The sequence below is a fragment of the Nicotiana tabacum genome, chromosome 5, assembly GCF_000715075.1.
Source record: "Nicotiana tabacum cultivar K326 chromosome 5, ASM71507v2, whole genome shotgun sequence".
Classification (NCBI taxonomy): domain Eukaryota; kingdom Viridiplantae; phylum Streptophyta; class Magnoliopsida; order Solanales; family Solanaceae; genus Nicotiana; species Nicotiana tabacum.
The window spans coordinates 90,819,511-90,837,710 of NC_134084.1; the positions used below are offsets into that span (position 1 = coordinate 90,819,511).

General features: G+C 38.4%; 1 long non-coding RNA gene across 1 annotated transcript; it reads right to left on the reverse strand.

Moving 5' to 3' along the window:
• Positions 1–1,760: 1,760 nt before the first annotated feature.
• LOC142180620 (uncharacterized) lies at positions 1,761–5,109 on the reverse strand. The gene is made up of 2 exons (XR_012709238.1): positions 5,056–5,109; positions 1,761–4,722 (listed from the first exon to the last, which is right to left on the reverse strand). It is a non-coding gene; the product is annotated as an uncharacterized LOC142180620 (long non-coding RNA).
• Between the last annotated feature and the right edge of the window lie 13,091 nt (positions 5,110–18,200).

Sequence of the window (18,200 nt, forward strand, 5' to 3'; positions counted from 1 at the left end):
TGAGAATTTCCATTTAGATTTGACTCCAAACTTCTTGAATTTTAATTCTAACCGTACACACAAGTCAATATACCTGAGATGAAGCCGCTCATGGCCTCAAACTGCTGAATGACGCGTCGGAGCTCAAAACGACCGGTCGGGTCGTTACAATCTCCCCCACTTAAACATACGTTCGTCCTCGAACGTGCTGAGAACTATACTAAAGTAGTCCAAAATCACCTATTTAACACATCATGCACCTTTCCATGCTACCACTACTCCGTTGAGCACATTAGTTTGATCAAATCTGCAGATATCCTCTTTTATCCATACAATAAGATCAGAATCCAATTCCAACACCTGAAATTATCTGCCAGATCTATTCCCTGTATATAAATATTGTATCAACTACCACACGAGGTACTAGAACACGACTGCATACCTTTGTTGAATTAGCACCATGCATCACATAATTCACCATCTAACCACAATGACACTCCATGAACCTTAATAGCCAAAATTCCACGACTCTGATGCTCCCAATGCATATGATGATATACCTATACATTCTGGTATAATGCTGACGATACAACCACAACGGAGGAGATGTGCAGAAATTTCTAACCATTTGCAGAATTAACCAAACATTAATTCTCTCCTTTTTGACTAAGATCATCACATCCTTACTACCCAAATACTGGTAACTACCTTGTAATATACCTCAGATAATCCCACTGCAATGGTCCCCGATACCAATAGTCTCGCATCACCTAGTACGAGCTTCTCAGACAACCAATCACCACAGACAATGACCAACGATCTCACATGAACCCCATAATACTATTTAAATCCATTCACCCACTTCAGGTCGATTTTGCTCGCACTGAACTAGGCTGATAGCCTTTCCTGGAACCGTAATAAGTCATTTCTTCTCATAACATGAAAGAACTACCACCATATCCGGGACAACACCCCACAATCTACAACCAAATGAACCGAACGACTTCATATAGATCTTAGATATTCTTCCAACATTTCAACTTTCTTAAGTCCCCAAAATTTGACTAACTCCCAGATTTTTCAAATATTTCGGCAGAGTCTCCCTTGTAATTGGGCCTATCCACCTGTCAGAGTAACACCAAAACAACTCCTAACAGTGTGTCCACAACCCAACAAGTACCACAAGTATATCAATAACACTAATCTCCGCATTACAAGCTCGACATTATCACAATGATATTTTGACATGAAACGCATCATTTGTATGATCATAACCACATTTCTGGTCTTAATAGTTGTTCATAAATAATTCCATCATTATCAATAAATCTCATATTAACCACCACCTCATTTCAAATTTTCACAATACTGATAACAGAATGTGAGGCATGAAGACCTCATTATTACTTACTCAAATTAATGAGTCACATTTAACTTCACCTGGGAACTCATCTCATAAGCTAAAACTCAATAATTACAATACAATTTGGCAAATTATGCACAGAGATATTCGTACAAGAATTTTCAAATAAGCCTCATAGGCATGACTCCCTATAAGTACTATAGTACAAATTTTTAATTTTCACAAGGGAGAATTTTAAACACATATTCTTTTTTTTTCACCACAAGGACCTCGTCCTTATATAACATCCTACGCAGCTTGTAGCCCGGTTTAAATATTTCATATCATATAAAAAATGTGAGGATCTCATCCTCAACTCTGAATCACAAGTATTTTGCACATTGTGCCAACTAAAATTTTTCATTTCCTTTCTTCCTTCTTTCAAATAATTTCGGTTAAACAAAATCACAACATACAATGATCCCTCTTACCGGTAGGGCATATAATTTTCAACTGAAATCAATTATTTAGAAATTACATCAAACTCATCGAATTGATTAACAAAGGTCACTTTTAGCCTCACAACTATTTTTAGTGACCAACACATAATGATAGACATAGCTATCTCCATATAATCTCCCCAACAGAAGTATTCACATATGTAGATTTAAGAATTACGAAGCTCACTCATAAGTGGAGCACAATAGGAGAACTTTCCTCGATACTCAAAACCGAATCAAGTTAAGGAAATTTTGACTTTATAATAATTCGAGACCGTACTTATAACGATGTCGTCTGGTGTAGCAACCTCAGCCATACCATAGAAAATATATCACTGGACTGTGTCTCCACCTCTAGGAGTCTCACCTCCACCTCTAACATCCTGATCTTTACCTGATTCATTAGGTGATCTCTTGATACGTCTGCACCTTCTGTCAAAGCCATAACTGGCCTAGTAAATACATTATCTTTCCACTACCTCTACTTGGCTCGAAGCCATAGATCAAGATACCCTCAATAGCTCATAACACTTTTACTCTATTGATGCCACAATACCATAGTGAGATTAAACTCAAATCATTTGTAAGCTTGTGAAAACTCAGATCATCTAGTACTGTAAATCTTCTGCAAATCTCGCATTCATCCCCGCAATAGTTAAGCCCACTCTCTTAAGCGATCCCAAATTTTAAATTTTAACACGTACCTTTCATTTGCACGTAAGATCTTCTATCATTCACATGAGGATCACACCACCTCAACACACTTCGCGGGAGATAACCCACCTACTTCGCCTCAATATAATATTTCTGTATACCTTCCACCGCCATAAGCATTACGCAGTCATTTGATCTTCCTGAGTCTTTACTCATACCGCCACATGATATTTACTTCACTCCCAACAAGGAGTCCTGAAAAGATTATTCACACGCCCTTAACTCGGGCTATAACTTGAATCAAGATAGACTTTAAGCATCTACTAATTCTTCCATCATCCAACATACCCCTTCTCATCACTTCCAATTCATATGGATATGCCTCGTAGTACTAATATACTCCTCACATAGCCACAGCCGTCGTTTCCACTAACGGGGACACTACCGAACATATAAGTTCAAAAACACATGTTCACACAATCAGCACCTCGGCGCTCCTGCCATAAGCAAAGATCCGGCCTCAAGTCCTTCAGACTAGCCCAACATCAATTCATAGAGATCATGTCTCGCCCCTCAATCAGGGAATCACAAGCCATCAAGGCACATTTGATACTGAGCGTTCGTTGGTGTATACGATCACGCGGAAGGAATTTCAAAAGTTTCTTTTCAAGCTGAATCAAGGACGCACGATAAGAATTCAAGAATGTGAAGTTTTCCTAAAGGTTCTGCAGCCTCTCGAGGATAAATACAGACGTCTCCGTACCGATCCGCAAGACTCTACTAAACCTGCTCATGACTCGTGAGACCTAGTAACCTAGGCTCTGATACCAACTTGTCACGACCCAAAATCCCAACCCGGTCGTGATGGCGCCTCTCGTGGGGACAAGGCCAGCCAACAACAAAAAAATACATCTCTTTATAATTACTTAGCAGGAATAAGTCTAATTCGCAGATAATATAATCACAAGTGCGAAGTAAACATGATAGAATAATGGAAATTATCCCGACTCAGCCCGAAATCGGGGTGTCACAATGCACAGAAACCCGCCCCTCGGGCAATATCTTCATTCTTGGTCAGCCACTCGGGCCCCAACACTCAAGGATCAGATAGCACCAGCAAAATTAGATAAATATCTCCAGAAATATCACAACGACAAATAATGAACAAATGCATGAATGCAATGTAATGCATATGATGGTACATTTCAGTACCCACTGCGGCGTACAGCCCGAGCCATCCATATTTATTTATCATCGACGGCACTCACTGGGGGTGTGTACAGACTCCGAAGGGGCTCATACAGCCCAAGCGCAATATACTGGTCAGTCAATGTTACCTGACCGGTCAGCCAATGTTACCTGAAAAATTTATATCCTACAGTGCCATTGTTACCACTGTTCTAAGTATATATTTCAGTGTCATGTACAGACTCCGGAGGGGCTCCTACTGCCCAAGCGCAATATACTGGTCAGTCAATATTACCTGACTAGTCAGCCAATGTTACCTGACCAATTTATATCCTACATTGCCATTGTTACCACTGTTCTAAGTATATATTTTAGTGTCATTGTTACCACTGTTTCAAGTATAACATACAGTGTCATTGTTACCACTGTTTCAGGTATATATATTACAGTGTCATTGTTACCACTGTTTCAAGTATATATATTACAGTGTCATTGTTACCACTGTTTCAAGTATATATATTACAGTGTCATTGTTACCACTGTTTCAAGTCACTTTATTATCAGTCCAGAAAATAATATAGTAAGCCCCTTGGGCATTTACAAAATCGAAATTTCCAGCCCGAAATGCATTTAAAATATCATTTAAGTTTTCAAAACTTAGAAATACGGTTGGGTTTGCAAAAACAGCATTTAAAACCTTGGACTGAAGTTAGATGATATGCAAATCATGCTAAGCAGTAATATCAATCCTCAAAGGATTTTAAAAGTCGGCACAAGGCCACAAACATGGCAATCAACCCAAATTATGATGATAACAAGAAATTGCAGTCAAATACGCAGTAAAATCAACAACCGGGACGGACCAAGTCACAATCCCCAATGGTGCTCTACCCCACGCTCATATCTGGCATGCAAGTCACCTCAATACAACACTATGATGTGCAAATCCGGAGTTTCAAACCCTCAGGATATCATTTACAAGTATTACTCACCTCTAACCGGCCGTAAACTAGTCCGCAATGCCCTTTCCTCTTGAATCGACCTCTTCGCGCGTCGAATCTAGTCAAAACCACAAAAAATACGTTACAATAGGCTAAGGCAATATAACCCAATCGAAAAGACTCGAAAAATATCGAAAATCCCAAAATTAGCAAAACCCGAGCCCCGGGCCCACGTCTCAAAATTCAGAAATTTTTTACATCAATACGACCCTTATCTCGCCACGAGTCTATACATACCAAATTCACAAAAATCAGAGTTCATTTGGCCCCTCAAATCACCATTTAATTCTCTTAAGTTTCAAGCCCTAAACCACCATTTTTGTCCATAATTTACTTGAGTTTTCAGCTCTAATCCATGTATTTAACTTGGAAATAAGTAGAAACAACTCACCTTTGATGCTTGATGAAATACCCCTTGAAATTCTCTCCAAAATAATCCAAGCCAAATGAAAGAAATGAAAGAAATAAGCCAAATCCGTGTTTAAAAGAATCTGTCCGTGCTTCGTCGAGTTGTACCTTGCACTTGTGCTATACAAGTTGTACATCATATTAAAAATTTTCCTTGTCGGACACCTTCTGTTTAAACACCCATAACGTCTTGTATAAGTATCCAAATGGCAAACGGATTCAAGATATAGAAACTAGACTCGAAGATCTTTAATTTGATAGGTTGTACACCATATAACTCTTTATATATCCCGAGATATGAGCTTCTAAAATAGGCTCCCCGAATCAGAAAATTGCAGCAGAAATTTCTGCAGCTTTTTCTTTTCTTTTTGGTCCGAATTTCATTCCGTTAACCTTCCGAAATCCACCCGAGGCCCTCGGGACCTTAACCAATTATATCAACATGTCCCACAATATCATTCAAACTTGTCCCAACCTTTGAAACACCTAAAATAACATCAAAACATCAAATCATCATCGAATTCAAGCCTAAGTTTCCAAAAACTTCCGAAAATACACTTTCGATCAAAAACCCGACCAAATGATGTCTGAATGACCTGAAATTTTGCACACACATCACAAATGACATAACAAAGCTACAGCAATTCTCGGAATTCCATTCCGACTCCCGGATCAAAATCTCACCTATCAACCGGAATTCGCCAAAATACTAACTTCGCCAATTCAAGCTAAATTCTACACCGGTCATCACAAAAATATTCCTGACACACTCCTAAGTCCCAAATCACCTAACGAAGCTATCCGAACCATAAAATTCACATTTCGAGCCCTCTAACACATAAGTCAATATCCGGTTGACTTTTCCAACTTAAGCTTCCTTAAAAGAGACTAAGTGTCTCAAACCTTACCAAAACTAGTCCGAATGACTTCAAATTTTGCACACAAGTCATATTCGACATTACGGACTTGCACCAACTTTCGGAATCGCATTCCGACCCCGATATCAAAATTTCCACTTCCGGTCGAATTTTCTCTAAAACCTTCAAATTTCTATATTTAGCCAAATGACTTCAAAATGACCTCCGGACATCCGAATTCACTTCCGATCGCGCTCCCAACTGCAGAATCACCATACGGAGCTATTCCCAGACTCAGAATCCCAAACACACATCTATAACTCTGAAATGCCTTCCAACCCATATTTATGAAATTCTTCTAAAATACTAACTTCCACAATATACGCCGAAATGCTCACGGGTTATCCAAAACCAAATTCGGACACACGCCCAAGTCCGAAATCATCATACGAACATGATGGAACTTTCAGATCTCAATTCCGAGGTCATTTACTCAAAATTCTAATCCTAGTTCATTTCTTCAATTTTAAGCTTTCAAAATGAGAATTTCCATTTAGATTTGACTCCAAACTTCTTGAATTTTAATTCTGACCGTACACACAAATCAATATACCTGAGATGAAGTCGCTCATGGCCTCAAACTGCTGAATGACGCGTCGGAGCTCAAAACGACCGGTCGGGTCGTTACAACACAGCACTATGTTATAATATCCAAATAAATTGCATAGCAAAGGAGATCTGATACAGCATACTCCCGCTTAACATAGTGGAATGCAAAATCTAACTACCCCTCCGTTTTACTACCAACATCTACAATAATAAGAACTCAATTGCCACAAACCAATATCTATCTATAAGTGTTTGATAGAAAAATAAATTCCTACCAGATACAAACCAAATACAATTTTTAGAAGAGTATTACGAGCAAATAACAACATACAGTGCATCTAATAAACTCAAAACCATGTAATTCAAGAGGAATGAAGCTGAACTATGAATCAAAACATATTGAGGCCTTGTTTAAAACTCCAGATTTCATTTCACACTTCAAGTCGAGCCTCACATGAGATAGAATTCAGAAACATGTACCTGCGAATAAGGAGAAATAAAAGAAGTGAAGGAATCAATAGCCAATAGCAGCAGAGTAGAGCCCATATTTAGCGATAAAACAGTACTAAAACCAAAAACAAACTTCAAATTCTTAAACCCATTCCAGCATTCAGAAACCCCAAATGTATTATTTCTACTGAGCCTTGGAATTCTGGCTTATCCCAGGAATTTAAAACTCAAAATCAAACAGAAATTCTAGCCATTTTTCAGTATTTTTCTTGAAAGAAGGCAACTCAGCCGTTTTAAAGTTTTTTTTGAATTTTGATCTCCAATCCCTCTGCCTTGTTAATGAAGTAAGAGTGCCTTTATAGGCAAGCTGTTAGGGCATCAGAAATAAGTTGAATTTTGCACATAAAACCTTTCAGAATTTTCATTTTTGCTCAAGTGCCCTTAGCTCAAAAATCAGATTTTCACATTAGTCCTAAGGCTAGCTTCTCGGAAGCTTCCTAAATCAGTTATAATAGATTCCCTAACCTAAATTCCCTAGACTACCCTTAAACTCCTTGTCAATTACCCTAGCTTACCTCATGGGTCAAGTCGACCCAGTAAATTAAACCCAACTGAACGGGCTTCTCTTGCAAATGGATCAGAAATGACCCAAAGCCCAAACAACCACTGATCCAAACTAGCTTCTGTGATTTTACCAAGAGCAGGAGAAAACAAACATTTACATGATTTGAAGACTAAAATTTTAACTACATGACTTATTAATAACACAAATAGACAGGGAACAAAACTAATTAAATTAAACTAATGAGACTAAAACCAAAAGGGAAGATCAAAGATTTAACTATGACATTAACAAAACTCAACAGACCAAGAAAATTGGAGAACAATTTTTTTTACGATTTGAAAAAGAGATAGAGGGAACAATCGAACAGAAAACAATTCAAACTCGAAAAATTGGTCAAGTTTTCAACCAAAGAAACAGGAGAAGAAAAGAAGAAGGACAAAAGGTGAAATAATACCAAAAATGGACATAGGGATGAATAGAAACTCACTGATTAAACTCGAAATTACACTTGATATCCTGATTCACACGAAACTGATACTACTCACTTGTTCTCTGTCAAGAACAGACGAACAACATCAGTTTTGTAGTGCATCAGCCTCCTAATCGTGGAAAACAAAGGCTTGGGTCGATGCACGCCACCGGATTCAATTAGAAATTGATCTTTGAACTTTCAGGCTCGAGCTTAGATTTAAGATTCGAGGGGTTCTAGCAAGTTTCGAGGGAAACAAGTTGTGGATTGGGAAAAAGGATGAGGTAAGGGTTCTATGATATCAACTTGGGGCCGGTCAGAGGTGGCACCGTTGGCTGAGGTGGTGGAAAATTAGGGCGGCCATAGGGTTTCTATTCAATCTCTAAAGATGGATGTGAGAGGTGAGAAACGAGTTAGGGGGGAAGAACGTTCGGACACCTTTATACTATAAGGATTCCTAGTTCCAGATCGTTTGATCGACTGAGATCAACGGTCTAGATGGAAAATGACTGAGATGGGGTCGTTTGGTGACTGCACGAGGTCGTTTGGTAATTGAACGGGGCAGACCAGGTTATGGGACGCGGGTTTAGGCCGGTTTCGATGGGTAATGGGCGTAATTTGTTTGGCCTTGGGGAATTTAACGGATTTGGCCCAAAATCAGGCTTTTTCCACTTCTTTTCCTTTTATTTCAAAATTCTTTTCTTCTTTTTTTTTTCTTTTTTTTCAAAATTAATTCCTAAACTAGATTATCCTACCAAATTAGATTAATTACTCAAAATAATTTTACCACAACTAATTAATTACCAAATTAAAAGAAAACTATAAAATTCGAAGCTAAACGAAAAAATGAGTTATTTTTTGTGATTTTTTCCATTTTTTAAAACATACTAATTTACTAATTAATCTAAAAATGTAAAATTAAATCATAAATGCAAATACAACATATTTTTGTATTTTTCATGAATTAAACAAAATTAAACATGCACAGACAAGTGCGAGCAATTAACAGAAAAGTGCTACAAAAATCCACGAAATTGCAAACAATGGAAAAAATTTATTTTGTTTTAATTTATGGGAATAATTCTTATAGGGCAAAAATCACGTGCTCACACACGTAGCCAAGAGGAGAACAGGGAGCATTTGAAAGTGGTGTTGCAGAGGTTGTGGGAAGAGAAGTTTTATACAAAATTCTCTAAGTGTGAGTTTTGGCTTAGTCCAGTGGCTTTCTTGGGGCACGTGGTGTCCAGCGAGGGTATTCAGGTTGATCCAAAGAAGATAGAGGCGGTTTAGAGTTGGCCCAAACTATCCTCAGCCATAGAGATTTGCAGCTTTCTTGGTTTGGCAGGCTATTATCGCTGGTTTGTTTAGGGATTCTCATCTATCGCATCGCCCTTGACCAAGTTGACTCAGAAGGGTGCTACATTTGTATGGTCGGACGAGTGTTAGGAGAGCTTTCAGAAGCTCAAGACAGCTTTGACCACAACTCCAGTGTTGGTTTTGACATCACCTTTAGGTTCATATACCGTGTATTGTGATGCTTCGAGAGTTGGGATTAGTTGTGTGTTGATGTAGGAGGGTATAGTTATAGCTTATGCTTCTCGTCAGTTGAAGCCCCATGAGAAGAACTACCCCGTTTATGATTTGGAGTTGGCTGCCATAGTTCATGCATTGAAGATTTGGAGGCGTTACTTGTATGGCGTATCTTGTGAGGTGTTCATTGATCATCGCAGTCTTCAGCATTTGTTCAAGCAAAAGGATCTTAATTTGAGGTAGCGGAGATGGTTGGAGTTGCTCAAGGATTATGATATCACTATATTGTACCATCCGGGAAAGGCCAATGTGGTGGCTGATACTTTGAGCCAAAAGGCAATGAGTATGGGGAGTTTTGCATATATTCCAGTTGGGGAGAGACCTCTTGTAGTTGATGTTCTGGCCTTGGCCAATCGGTTCGTGAGGTTGGATATTTTGGAGCCCAATCGGGTGTTGGCTTGTGTGGTTTCTCGGTCTTCTTTATATGATCACATCAGAGAGCGCCAGTATGATGATCCGCATTTGCTTGTCCTTAGGGACAGAGTTCAGCACGATGATGCCAGAGATATGACCATCAGTGACGATGGGGTTTTGAGGATGCAGGGTCGGATTTGTGTGCACAATGTGGATGGGCATCGGGAGTTAATTCTGGATGAGGCCCATAGCTCGCGGTATTCCATTCATCTGGGTGCCGCGAAGATGTATCAGGATTTGAGGTAGCACTATTAGTGAAGAAGAATGAAGAAAGATATTGTGGGATTTGTAGCTCGGTGTCTCAATTGTCAGCAAGTGAAATATCAGCATCAGAGACCGGGTGCTTGCTACAGTAGATGGATATTCCTGAGTGGAAGTAGGAGAGAATCACTATGGACTTTGTTGTTGGACTTCCACGGATTTTGAGGAAGTTCGATGCTATTTGGGTGATTGTGGATCAGCTGACCAAGTCCGCACACTTCATTCCTGTGTGTACTACCTATTCTTTAGAGCGGTTGGCAGGGATCTATATCCGAGAGATTGTTCGCTTGCATGGTGTCCTAATTTCCATCATTTCAGATAGAGGTACTCAGTTTACTTTGCAATTTTGGAGGGCCGTGCAGAGAGGGTTGGGTACTCAGGTAGAGTTAAGCATAGCTTTTCATCCTCAGACGGACGAGCAGTCCGAGCGTACTATTCAGATATTGGAGGACATGTTGTGTGCTTGCGTCATTGATTTCAGAGGATCATGGGATGAGTTTCTACCGCTTGCAGAGTTTGCTTATAGCAATAGCTACCAGTCGAGTATTCAGATGGCTCCATATGAAGCTTTGTGTGGGAGGCGGTGCAGATCTCCAGTTGGTTGGTTCGAGCACGGTGAGTTTAGGCTATTGGAGACTGATTTGGTACAGGATGCTTTGGAGAAGGTGAAGGTGATTCAGGAAAGGCTTCGTACAGTGCAGTCGAGGCAAAAACGTTATGCCGATAGGCAGGTTCGAGATGTGTCCTACATAGTTGGCGAGAAGGTTCTATTGAAGGTTTCACCCATGAAGGGTGTTATGAGATTTGGGAAGAAAGGGAAATTGAGTCATCGGTTCATTGGGCCTTTTGAGGTGCTTCAGAGGATTGGGGAGGTGGCTTATGAGCTTGCTTTGCCACCTAGCTTGTCGAGTGTACATCCGGTATTTCATGTTTCTATGCTCCGAAAGCATATTGGAGATCCGTCTCATGTTCTGGATTTCAGTACAGTTCAGTTGGAGGGTGACTTGACTTATGATATGGAGCCAGCAGCTATTTTGGAGTGTCAGATTCGGAAGTTGAGATCAAAGGATATAGCTTCAGTGAAGGTGCAGTGGAGAGGTCGGCCTGTGGAGGAGGCTACCTAGGAGGCCGAGCGGGAGATGCGGAGTAAATATCCTCACCTGTTTGAGGCTTCAGGTATGTTTCTTACTTGTTCGAGGACGAACGTTTGTTTAAGTTGGGGAGGATGTGACGACCCGGTCAGTCATCTCATGAGTTACCGTTCTGTTTCCTCCATTTCAGCTTCTTTATGCTTTGTTATCCGTGTTTTTGTGGTATTGGGTTGGTCGGATCGAGTCCGGAATGAGTTTGGTGAAGTTTGAGACAGTTAGTCTCTTTTAAGAAGGCTTAAGTTGGAAAAGTCAACCGGATGTTGACTTAGGTGTTAGAAGGCTCGGAAGTGAGTTCCAATGGTTCGATTAGCTTCGAGAGGTGATTTGTGACTTAGGAGCGCAATAAGAATGGGTTTTGGAGTTGTAGAGAAGATTTAGGCTTAAATTGGCGAAGTTGATATTTTGGCGATTTCTGGTTGATAGGCGAGATTTTGATATAGGGGTCGGAATGGAATTCCGAGAGTTGCAGTAGCTTCATTGTGTCATTTGGGATGTGTGTGCAAAATTTCAGGTCATTCGGACGAGATTTGATAAACTTTTTGATCGAAAGTATAATTTAAGAGTTCTTGGAGTTCTTAGGCTTGAATCCTATGTTAAATTGGTGATTTGATGTTGTTGTGAGCGTTCCGAAGTTTTGAACAAGTTTGAACGATGTCATGGGATGTGTTGGTACAATTGGTTTGAAGTTCCGGGGATTCCGGGTAGGTTCCGCGATGTTTTAGGCCGAAAAATATAGCTGTAGCAGGTCCAGAAGGGTTGCAGGCCTCGAAACCCACCAGCGCGGTCCGCACAAAAAAAAGTGCGTCCGCGGTAGGTGCTGTGTGGACCGCACAAAATGCAGCCGTGGTGGGAAACATTTCACTGGTCCTACTTCGGAAGCTCATATCTTTTGATCTAAAAGGGATTTTGAGATGATTCAAAAACAAAAGTTGTAGCCCTTCGTGTCTAGTTTCTAGAAATGTAAAGATATTGCAATTTGGACATCTGTAGCGGAAGTTACGGCCAAAATACCAAAGTATGTCACTGCAGATGAAAACTTGTGCGGCCGCGGTCGTTTTTGTGCGGACCGCACTGGCTTTGTGCGGACCGCAGTCGTTTTTGTGCAGTCTGCAGAGGTGGAAATCTGTGGGGTACTCTATAAATACGAGGTTTTGGATTTTATTTAATATTTTGACCTAGAGAGCTCGGATTTTGGCGATATTTCGAAGGTTTTTCAAGAAATTCATCGGGGTAAGTGATTCTAACTCAGATTTGGCTAGAGTACATGAATCTATCATTGAATTCATCATTTAATTTATGATTTGGGATGGAATTGGGGAAGAAAATTTGTGGAATCTTCCAAAAATATAAAAGGATGATTTGAAGGACCAAATAGTACCGGAATTGGATAATTTTGGTATGGTTAGACTCGTGAGGGTATGAGGATTCTGAAAATATAAATTTTACCTGATTCCGAGACATGGGCCCGGGGCTCAGGTTTTGGTAATTTCGGGAATCGTGCCCTTTGTAGATTGTTTTTTCTTGGGCTTTGTTCCCTTAACATATTGTGACGTATTCGTTCTGATTTTGGATAGATTCAACGCGCGTGGATGCCGATTCGAGTGGCAAAGGCATCACGAGTTAGAAATTTAGCCGGTTCAAGGTGAGTAATGATTGTAAATGATGTCCTAAGGGTTTGAAACCCGGATTTGCACATCTTAGTGCAATATTGAGGTGAGACACATGCTTGATAATGAGCGTGGAGTCGTGCACTATTGGGGATTGTGACTTGGTCCGTCCCGATTGATGATTTTACCGCGTATTTGACTGAAACTTATTTGCTATCATCATGATTTGGGCTGATTGTCATATTTAGGCTTTGTGCCAACTATTTGAACCCTTCGGGGAGTTTTATTACTATTTCCTCACTGTTTTGACTTATTACTTGAACTCAGTCATGTTATTTTCCACTTTTTTACTACTCAGCCATTTTACTCAGTTTTGAGACTTAAATGATAATTTTAAATGTTGTTTTGGGCTGAGAAATATTGTTTTACTATTGCCCAAAGGGCATGTGATGATTTTTGGACTAGGTAAGGACGAGGGCCTAGTTGTGAGGATACATTGATACTGATATGAGGCCGAGGGCCTGAGATAAATAAATATGCAACGAGGTGGCTTGATTGATATGAGGTCGGGGGCCTAGATTTGATGCCACGAGATGGCTTGATATTGCGCTTGGGCCGTAAGGGGCCCATCCCGGAGTTTGTACACCCCCAGTGAGTGCGGGTACCTATTGTGATGTGAGATTGAGCCCGAGGGGCTAGTATTGTTCTGAGATTTGAGCCCGAGGGGTTGGTACTATTCTGAGATGTTGCCCGAGGGGAGGATTTGTTGATATTGTGCCCGAGGGGCAAATTTCTATTTGTTTACTTACCTGTCAATTAATTGTTTTACTTGTTGAGAAGTAATTTTCACTTGAATTTTCACTGTTTTGCTGTTTTAAGTGATTTTACTGCTTCAGTATGGAATGCCTTGTGTTTTACGTGATTTCTCACTTTCAGTCATTATTTATATTTGTTACTCACTAGGTCAGAGTACTCACATTACTCCCTGCACCATGTGTGCAGATTCAGGCGTTGCTGGTTCCGCTCCTAAGTGTTGATTCCTCCAGTTCCAGGCGGCTTTCAGGGATTACGAGGTAGCTGTTGACATCCGCAGCCCTGTGTCTCCATTATCTTGTCATTTTATTCCTATCGAACACTGTACTAGTTATTGGATCTAGAAGACTTGTATTATGACTCGTAGATGCTCATGACTTGTGACACCCCGGTTAAGGCTGTGTCGAGTTGTATTTTTGTACTATTTTCCGCTACTTAGTATGATTAAATCATGATTAGACTGCTTTTATGCTGATTAACTGTTTTAAAAAATGAATTGGGTTTAATTGGCTAGCCTTGTCTTCACGAGAGGCGCCTTCACGACCGGGTTCGGGGTTAGGGTCGTGACACATGACCAGCGCTTTCAAATCATGAACGCGACAAAGACAGAAGATGATAAAGTTGTTCAAAATTCTGTCTATTCCATAGTCATGAATATTATAGAACATTTTTCTGGAAGATGGTCTGATAATAGTGTGACTATTAGGGCTATGCTCCAAAATCTTCGATGTAAAACCTTAACATCTTTTAGATGGTATAAAGATGGTTTCCTGTCCAGAGTAATGGAATTACTAGAGAGTAATAGTTCTCACTGAAAGTCTAAATTTATAGATGGACTCCCTCCTCTATTCACGGAAAAGGTCAGAAAAACCCTTAGAGGCACCGCAATGAGTATTGATTATAATAATTACTCATATGAAAAATTGTTTAGTGTATGCACCCAAGAAGGTTTAGCTTTATGCAATGAGATTAAGCTAAATCAAGAAATAAAGAAGCATCGTCTCACTGAGAGACAACAACTAGGGGAATTTTGCGAACAATTTCCTATTGTTATCTCTACTAATAGGAAAAGATCACAAAGAAAAAGGATTTTCTTAATAAGAAAAAGGGTTCTCCTCAAAAAAGGTATGCAAAATCTCAAAGGAGAAAAACTTTTCATAAAGTTAAAAAAGGGTTCATAAAATCAAAAAACCCTCAGGCCTGCTACAAATGTGGTAGAGTAAGTCATTTTGCTAAAGATTACAAAATCAAGGATAAGATTAAAGAACTTGATTTAGATGACAATATTAAAGATTCTTTATATAAGATTCTTTTAAATTTCTCATAAGATAATTCTGATAGTGATGGAGATGATTCATCAACCAGTGAAGACTTACGAGTCCTCCAAGAAAAAGATTATATTTCATCTTTTGAAAATGAGCAAGAATCTTCTAATAGGGGACAATGTCCAAAACAGTGTTGTAACACTGATAATGATCTTTATAATATTTATTCTCAGTTCGCAGACTTGAATATCAATGTCTTAACTAATGATAGCATGCTAGAACTATTAAGGGTTATTAAAGACCCTGAATTAAGGTCCCAAATTATTGATAAATTTCCTACGAGTTCAGAGGTAGGAAGAGAGGTAGAAGAAATTCCATCTCAAAAAGGGCCTTACACTATGTCTGAAATCAGAAGGCTTAATAAGAATAAGTCCCAGCCTGATAGACTGGTTACTGTCCAAGATTTAAGTATCGAGATTAATCATCTCAAGAAAGAAGTCTCAGAGTTAAAGGTTTCTAATGTAGCCTCAGATGAAAGAATTTTCAAGCTAGAAAATTCTGACACTACTATTGACAAAGAACTCGGTACTAATAATACTGAGACAAATATTGGTGCAGAAACATCAGAAGGCAAAACTGCTGGTAAATTACTAGCAGCCATTGATATGCTGAGGATGAATTTTTACAGAAACTCCAGTATTTTACTACCCAAAAGTTTTTAATAAAAATAACTCTTTTAATTGATTATAATCTTAAAAGAGAGTTTACTGCTTTATTTGATAGTAGAGGAGATTTAAGTTGTATAAAAGAAGGAGTAATACCTTCTAGATATTTTTATAAAACCACTCATCGATTGAAAAATACTAGTGGTGGTCAAATGGGTATTTCATATAAATTATCTAGGGCTTATATTTGCCAACATGATGTCTATGTACCAGAAAGTTTTATTTTGGTAAAAAATATAGTGCAAGACGTAATATTAGGTGTCTCATTTTTTCATAAATTAATTCCTTTCACAAACTGGGATACAAAAAGTTTTACTGGAACTTACAATGGGAAAGGAATCACTTTTGAGTTTATAACTCAGCCGATTCAAAAATTTTTAAATGAGATTATTTCTAATAATATTTCTTCAAAAACCAAACAAATTGATTTTTGAAAAATGAAATTTGTTCTCTTACAATGGAGCATGATTTAAAAAATCAAATTTTCTAAAAAATTAATTTTCTGCTCAAGTTTGTGGAGATTATCCAAACCTGTTTTGGAATAGGAAGAAGCATATTATAAATCTTCCTTATGAAGAAGATTTTTCTGAGGATAATATTCCAATCAAGGCCCGACCCTGTCAAATGAACTCTGAATATTTGGAGTTATGCAACAAGGAGATTAATTCCTTACAGCAAAAGGGTTTAATAAGACCCTCTAAGTCTAAATGGTCTTGTACTGTTTTTTATGTTAATAAATATGTTGAACATGAACGAGAAGTTCCCATATTGGTTATTAATTATAAGCCTATTAACAAAGTTTTGAAATGGATTAGATATCCTATTCCCAATAAAAAGGATTTACTGGATAGACTACATGATGCCATAATATTTTCAAAATTTGATTTAAAATCAGGATATTGGCAAATTCAGATATCTGAAAATGATAGATATAAAATGGCTTTTAACGTTCCAATGGGCCAATATGAATGGAATGCCTTTTGGTTTAAAAAATGCCCCATCTGAATTTCAAAAAATTATGAATGATATTTTTTTACCATATACAGACTTTATAGTAGTCTATATTGATAATATCTTAGTATTTTCAAAGACTATTAAAACATATTTCAAACATTTGAATTTATTTAAAAAATATTATTATCCAAAACGGTTTAGTAATATCCGGACCAAAGATGATGATTTTTCAGCACAATATCAAATTTCTTGGTCATAAGATACTGCTCTTCTTTATGATAGATTAAAGAAGAATTCGAAGGCATGGACTGATTGTCATACAGAACCAGTCAAAAGAATTAAACAGAAGGTTCATAACCTTCTATGTTTAACTCTTGTCAACCCTACCTGGGCAAAATTTGTTGAAACTGATGCCTCGGATATTGGGTATGGTGGAATACTAAAACAGTGTTCCCCAATAGATAAACAAGAATACCTTGTTCAATTTCATTCGGGGAAATGGAATAATTCCCAAAATAATTATGCTACTGTAGCTAAAGAAATCCTTGCTATAGTAAAATGTGTTATAAAATTCCAGACTAGTTTATATAATTAAGCATCAAGATTCATCTTTAATAAAGATTTCAAACATGATGTTATCAAACAAATATTTGCAAGGTGGCAAGCATTGTTAGCCCCATTTGATTTTGAAATAGTCTACAAAAAAGGGTCGGATAATACTCTCCCTGATTTTCTTACTAGAGAATATTTGGACTCATAGTTCTTTATTTATTACAGATTATGAGGCCCACATACAGACCTCCTCGAGGCAGAGGAAGAGGGAGGACATCTTCCTATGGCAGAGGGAATAATATTCTCGCGCAAATTGGAAACCAACAATTAGTAGCTACCAATATTGCAGGAAATTCAGGTGTTAATACAGAACACCCATTATACAAAGATTTCATCGATTTTATAAAATCCAAAAAGGAAAAAAGTACATCAAATATACCAACATACTCCTCAGTGATAACAGAAGACAGTCATGAAAATCTGGAGGTAACCGCAAAGAAAAGAAAGAATTAATAATTCTTCTAGAACAATCCGACCTTAAATGGAAGGATAATCCATGGAAATTAATGAATAGGTATTTAAACACAACGTCATACGCTACTCCTGCATATAAATATAGAATGCAATATGAAATAATACTCTCAGTGACAGCATCAGCTGAAATTCAGCATTTTTATCCGGCAAATACCAAGAAAACTTATAGTTTCTCTAAAATTGTTTTCAAAAAAAATTAGCCTCAGATGAATGGGGAATAAGTACCTTAAAGGACAAAGAATATACTCATCCTGAACAAAAAGTCGCAGTTAAATTCAATTACTGGGACTATGTGGAAAGCTTTAATAAGAC